This window comes from Capsicum annuum, chromosome 6 (genome assembly GCF_002878395.1).
Source record: "Capsicum annuum cultivar UCD-10X-F1 chromosome 6, UCD10Xv1.1, whole genome shotgun sequence".
Classification (NCBI taxonomy): domain Eukaryota; kingdom Viridiplantae; phylum Streptophyta; class Magnoliopsida; order Solanales; family Solanaceae; genus Capsicum; species Capsicum annuum.
This window is the reverse complement of record NC_061116.1, coordinates 180,677,848-180,684,888: the sequence shown is the minus strand read 5'-3', so window position 1 is coordinate 180,684,888 and position 7,041 is coordinate 180,677,848. Positions and strand designations below refer to the sequence as shown.

General features: G+C 31.6%; 1 long non-coding RNA gene across 2 annotated transcripts; it reads right to left on the bottom strand.

Moving 5' to 3' along the window:
• Positions 1-3,509: 3,509 nt before the first annotated feature.
• On the bottom strand, positions 3,510-6,048 carry LOC107874886. Of its 2 annotated transcripts, XR_001675634.2 has the most exons (3): positions 5,401-6,048; positions 4,137-4,243; positions 3,510-4,056 (listed from the first exon to the last, which is right to left on the bottom strand). It is a non-coding gene; the product is annotated as an uncharacterized LOC107874886 (long non-coding RNA). The 2 variants fall into 2 exon arrangements; XR_007056518.1 differs by having other exon boundaries at positions 4,137-6,048.
• Between the last annotated feature and the right edge of the window lie 993 nt (positions 6,049-7,041).

Genomic DNA, 7,041 nt, shown 5'->3' with positions numbered 1-7,041 from the left:
TGCTTCAAGAATATAGAAACTTGGGTATGAACCCCACTTCAAAATAAGTAAATAGAAATCTTAAAATCGTGCAATTTGGGCACAAGGGTTAACTTGAAATCTTGAGCTTGGGAAAACTTGAAATCTTGGATTCTTGAAGAAATCTTGAATTCGAAGCTTTAATACTTGTGTTCTTGAGAGGAAAAAACTTGAAATTGTTCTTGGGAAAAAGGAGGATTTATGTGAAGTTTTGATGATGAAAAGTAGGCAAATAATGCCTTTTTGGGTGTTATAATTCGTGTTTGGATGGTTGGGGTTGAGGGGAAAGGACTAAACTGCCCCTTGGCCTCTTTTTCCCATGAAAATCACCATCGTGGCGCGACCCTTAGTTGGGTTAAGCAGCCCTTGTGACGCGACCCCTAGTCGGGTTTAATGACCATCACGGGGCGGGGCTATCGCGACCCCTTACTGTCTCTCACGAAAAAGGCCATAACTTTTCACTCAGGTGTCAGATTAAGGAGAAATTGGTATAGTTGGAAAGCTAACTCAATTATCTATCATTTGACTGGTGTTGAGATGAAAAATTCTACGTATATCAAAAGTTATACATGTTGAAAGTAGACCCTTTTAGAATCAATTACCAAGCTTTGGACGAATCAAAGGCTCTTAGCTCAACTTTGTTCTAAGTGATTTCTATGAACATCTTTTACCGCGAAAGCACTCCAGATCATGACACATGAATTTAAAAGTAAATCACGGGATTATAGTTTACATATATAAGAACGACGGTTCAGTATGTAGCCCGAAAATGCGGGATGTTACAATCGACTACCCCAAAACTGCCCCCTTTACTCCAAGGATCCCTTCCTCATTGAAATTACATTAGGAAAAGGATGAACATAATACAAACATCCATCACTAGATGATTGCGAATTCGTACTCCTTTTGACTTTAAATAAACCATAATAAGCAAGTTAAAATAAATTTAAAACAATGAAACGACACACATTATCGCGTGAATAGTTTCCTTGTGAAGTAGAAAACAAAAATCGAAAAATATTCAAAAACACCCTCAAACTATTAAAAATGGAGAAAATATACCCCTCATTAGATTTTGGTATTAAAAATGCCCTCACCGTTAGTTAAACGGACCAAAAATATCCTTATCCTTTAATGGATTTCCACGTCAAATAAAAAATCTTTAAAAATTTATTTTTGGCTGACATGAAATTTCCAACTTGGACAACTTAATTCCTATGTGTATTATCTTCTTCATCACACCCTTTTTTTCTTTTACCTATTTTGAAATTATTATACTTGTATAGAATTCATCAACAAATCAAATTCAATTTAATATATTGTTCACCTAATAACCAAGAACAACACCTAATTTCAAAATCTAGAGATATTAGCTCATATAATGATTTCAATTTCGTCGGATTTCTTCTCTATTACAGGCACTTCATCATTTTCGCAATCTCTTCTTTCTTTTGTTCTCTTGTACCTTTACTCACCAGTGTACAACCCGAATGTTGCTTCACTTTTCTCATAGACAAAAGGACTTTCATTTATTTTTTTTGCATAATCTAATTTGAATTCATGAATTTTTGAAAAATTTTGGTGAGTTTTGCTTGACATTTTTGAGAACAAGAGACACCGAAAAGTCTTTGATTGTTTTTGTGGGTGATGGAGGAAATCGATTTGAATTTGGTGTCGGACATGACTACGTGAGGAGATGAACATGATGCAGTGTTGTATAGTTGGCTTATGTGAAAATATTGAGTTGAAAATTTCAAGTCAGAAATAATTTTTTAAAGCGTTAGGGTATTTTTGGTCCATTTAACTAACAGTGAGAGCAATTTTGATATCAAATCTAATGAGGGGTTTATTTGCTCCATTTTTAATAATTTGAGGATATTTTTGAACCTTTTCCAAAAAAATTAACATTTCTTCTAAGACACTTTTATTTTTTCATTCTTATTCTTATTAACATTCTTAGAATTCACCCACCAACACAATGTCACTCCTTTAAATGTTTTGACCTATTTTTACAAATACATGTTTCTTTATAACTGGATATATAATAAGAGAAGCTCAATTTATTTTTCACTCACATTTGACACACTCTCGTACAAAGTAAATAAAATACTTAATTATCGGCAACATGACATAGTACACCTGTCATATTCATATACTAAATTAAAATTCTGCAAAAATCACAATTCACAAAAAGGTAAAAGAATAAACTCATTCACTTATACAGTGAGTTACACATTTTTACACATTATAAGTAAAAATATAACTAAAAATCATATCTTTGTTAACTAAATATATCCCTGAAATGTGTCTTTTATCCATACTTAAAAGTAAAGTTCTTGATTGGTGGATCATAACAGTTAAAACATTGGCTAGCTGTTACGAATATCTGATAAGTAATTGTGAAATGATCATCATTATATTAATCATCTAAGTTGTTATTAGGGGATTGAATGATGATTAATTATTTAAATTATATGGAACTGTGATCAATATTAACCACCGAAATGTTTATATTAAGCAACAAATTACTTAAAGACGGATTTGGCTTAATGAACCAAATGTTTAGACTGAGTTTGACTTTACACATATAATAATATGAAATAAATAATTAAACCTTTTTAACTTAATAATGTCCACTTAACTAGTGTTCAATAATCGTACTACTTGAGAGATAAAATTCTTTTAGTATAAACATACATAACAAAGCAAATAACGTCTCCAAATTACTTCATATATATAATTCACCCAAATCACTAGTGAAGCTTCAACTCACCGTGACATATTAGATAAATAATTATTACAAAGCAGGAATACTACTAAAAAGTCTTGTTTTAGCCATGCGATTTAGTGAAGGATGTCCTCACTAATCAAGATTTAGTGAAGGATGTGCCTCACTAATCAAGATTTAGTGAGGGAAGCCATCACTACATGGTGTCTTACTAATTTGAGCCTTGCTAATTATTAGTGAAGGAGACCCTCGCAAAGTAGTGACAGACTCCGACACTTAGCCATCGCTATTTTGATCTCACAATTTTTCAAAAAATATAATATAGTGAGGGATTCCCTTGCTATATTAAAAATATAAATAATATTAATTTATTATTTTGGTGAGGGAAGACCCTTGTTATATTAAAAATATATATAATATCAATTTATTATTTAGTGAAAGATGCCCCTTACTATATTTAAAATATATATATAATATTAATTTATTATTTAGTGAGGACGTCCCTTAATACATGAAAATTAATAAAAATTATAAATTTAAATATGCTGAGGATATTCCCTCGCTAAGTTAAATAAAAAATTAATATGATATTTGAATATTTTGAGGGATATAACTACGAAAGTCCCTTGCCAATATGGTGTTATTATTAGTTTTTTAAATGCATTAAAACTCAATATTTATATAGAAAATCAGCGTACAATCAATATTAACCAGCAAAATAATAAGAAAAACTCTTCCGAAATAATTCAAACATTAAAATTAAGTAACCAAACTTCATATATATTCATCCAACTCTTAAACAATATGTAAACAAGAAAAGTACGCAAACAATTACCAAAACAAATTTTTTCAAACACTCCAACCTAACATAATTCAAACCTAAAACAACATAACCTAATACTCCATTCCATCCTCATCCTCTCCACCATCATCATCAGAGCTAGGAGCGGAGAACGAGGAAGCTTGATTAAGGTATTTACTTGACCTTGAGTTCCTTGATGACAGACTCAAGTGTCGTCCTACACCGCTCCTCCTCCATCCTTCTTTTTCTTTCCTCCTCGTACTTCCTAGAATGCTCCTAAACTTTCTGTCACATCTCCTCAAGCTGCTCATCTGACATGGTGGCAGAATTCCCTATACCTTGCAATCCAGAAGACGGTAAAAGTTCTTCCCAAAGCAAAGGCGGTATGCCCTTTCCTTACACACGTCCCCAATTACATCCATCTAGCAAGAGAGAGTTTCTTCATCTGATGGCATGATTGGATTGCCTTGATCATCTGTCAGTCCACTCCTTTTGAGTTCTTCAATTGCTTGAACGTATCGATTCTATTAGTAGGATTAATATATAATAAATTATTTGAAATAAATTTTAAGTAAGATTTGAACTTACATAAGTATCTTCTACCCTTGTTTCGATCCAAACTTCTTTTCCATCTCTAATTTTCATATGGATCTTCTTACGTACCTCTTCATGAATGGCTGGTCTACCAAGAGAAGCTTCTTGCAAATAAAACAAACATAGTGAACCACAAGTGCATAAACACATTTTAAGCAATTGCTTTAGAACACAAGTCCATATAACACATATTGGATCCATCAGAGCAAGAGTTGTAAATAAAGAAGTTTCGTGCCAAATGAAAATAAAAAGGAAACTTCTCAGCATCACTAATCATTATTAGTCCTCCTGAAAGTTTAAGCTCATCTGCTAAAAATGGTTGTGATATACTGTCATGCATTGACACTGCAAAAAGATAGCAGATAATACAACAAATATATGGATTATCACTTGTTATCATACATTACATTATCATCAGCTGTACCAAGATATTCTTGATTGTGACAAGTGCCATTACAACTAAATTAGCCTCTTGTCTCACAAAACCATGAGTAATCATTCACAACTGTCCTATATTTAGTTTATGATCACATATAGAAAACTTAAAATATACCACCAACGAGTATGGTGGGATGAATGATATTGTTACACCTATAACTAGAGATCTTAAGTTCAAGCTCTGAAAATAAAATTACTCTTGGAAGAAAGTGTTTCTATCATCCACGCAAGACGAATATGAATTAGTAGAGCGGGTAGGCCTCTAAACGCATACAACAAAAAACATAATTTGAAATATTTTTACCTAACAATTTGACCTACCTCAAATCACATAACATAACTGAATGGCCAATTTACTTTCCGGACTCATATGAGAATGGAAAACTAAAATATTTTATCCATAGGTGGATGAAGAATCGTGAATATAATAATTTCTAGCTGACCATGTTCCCAGAAAAAAAGATAATTTTGGAGAAAGGACGAACACGATTGAAGTGGCTATACATACAAATCTATTTACGGATCTATTATCTACAAAGGAATTCACCTTCCCAGCTTTTTTTGCCTTGATAATCAAGCTAGTAGTTGTATATAGAAGTAAATAACATATTATTCTCAACTCACCTTAGATTGCACCTGCTCACCTAACAATTTCCATCATCAGAATACCCCACAAACTTTTTTCATTAATTATGTTGGAGCAAGAAATCAACCCACAAATTACTATATAACTGGCACACATTCTCCTTCTCCCTCCCATCTAACAAAATTCAAATTAGCTAAATAAAGAAAGAAAAATGTACTTCCAACTTAGTCTCACCCTTTCTTTTCTTGCCCCAATTCACTTGCACTTTGGCTCAAGCACCTGCTATGGCTCCAATGCCACGAACTCAATCTTCGGCTCTAGCTTCACTTCCCCCAGCTCAACCTTCTGCTCCGGCTTCACCGCCATCAACTATTTCTTCTCCTCCGGCACCAATATTGCCCCAATTGCAGCCTCTGCTCCGGCTTTAGGACACCTGGTCCGCCAAACGTGATAAAAATTCTTGCAAAAGCTGGATCATGTTCGACGTTCATCAAGTTGTTACAAATTAGACAATAAAAAAGAAAAAGGGACCACTGGATATAACAACTGCGGAAAATTCGAAAAAAACATCAGATTGAAAACAAAAAATAAGCTATATCTATCATTAATAAAAATACTCAAAATAAAAATTGAGAAAATATCTTCTCAAACAAAAGACACGTAATTTCTCAATCAACAAAGTGAAAAGTACCCTTAATATGAAAAAAAACAGTCTCAATCGGCAAGGAGAAATTATCGAAATCCAACCCAACGGCCAACGAGTTGACGTCGGATCTTCTAGCAGCAGTTCAAATAGCAACCAAATTAGAATGCAAGGTTTACTTATGAAATTAGAATTAAATCCAAACTTTATTGTAAAAAGTATTTAAAAAAATGGTGGAAAATAACGGGGGGGGGGGGGGGGAGTGGTAGTGGGTGAACCCAAATCTGCACAATTTTAATTTTTAGTAAAAATAGTTACCTAGGAAAAAATGGTGGAAAATAACGGGGGGAAAGTGGTAGTGGGTGAACCCAAATTTGCACAATTTTAATTTTTAGTAAAAATAGTTACCGAGGAAAAAAATGGTGGAAATTTTGTGGGAAAGAAATTGGAACACTTCAAGCCACATTTTATTTTGTTTGGAGTATTAATTTAACCCAAATTCTTCCCGTTTTAATTTTTATTAAATTAAATAACATCCACTACTAACTTAGTAATTTCAATTAATTTATTAATTCACTAAAACTATGACATGTAATTGATAAAAATAAAACTATTTTATTTCTTTATTTGCCAATCGAAACTTTTTATTTGGTGTGTCATGATATTGGAAATTATTATTAAGTTTTCTTGAATTTTAATTATTTAAGTAATTTAAAAAAATATATAAAATAGGGAGGAAATTATAAAGTAGTGAATCAAACCTTAATTAACTGAATTATTTAAATTTTCTTATTGTTTAATTAATCGATAAATCTTTTAACTAATCGTAGAAGGTTATATTTATCTTTGATGAACTGAGTATGATTTTCAATATTTCCTCATTACTTTTATTAATTGAATAAAAAATTTTCTATGGACAATTGTATCTTGCTTTTGAAATTATTAATAAAATATTTCAATTAAAAAAAGTTGAAATTATTGATAAAGTTAAAAATAAAGGTAGTGACATCAATTAAGATCAGATAATTTTTTAATTTTTTTGATTAATTGAGAATTAATATTCTTAAGGATAAATTAAATATAAAGAATTAATAAGTTCTGGAGGTTCATTTTGATGAATTTAGTTTTGTTTTTCGTTTAATTTAATGTAACACCAAGCTTAGATTACCATTTGAACTATCTTAAATTCTTGTCACGTGAAATTATGAATAAAATTAAGACTTGATAAATAT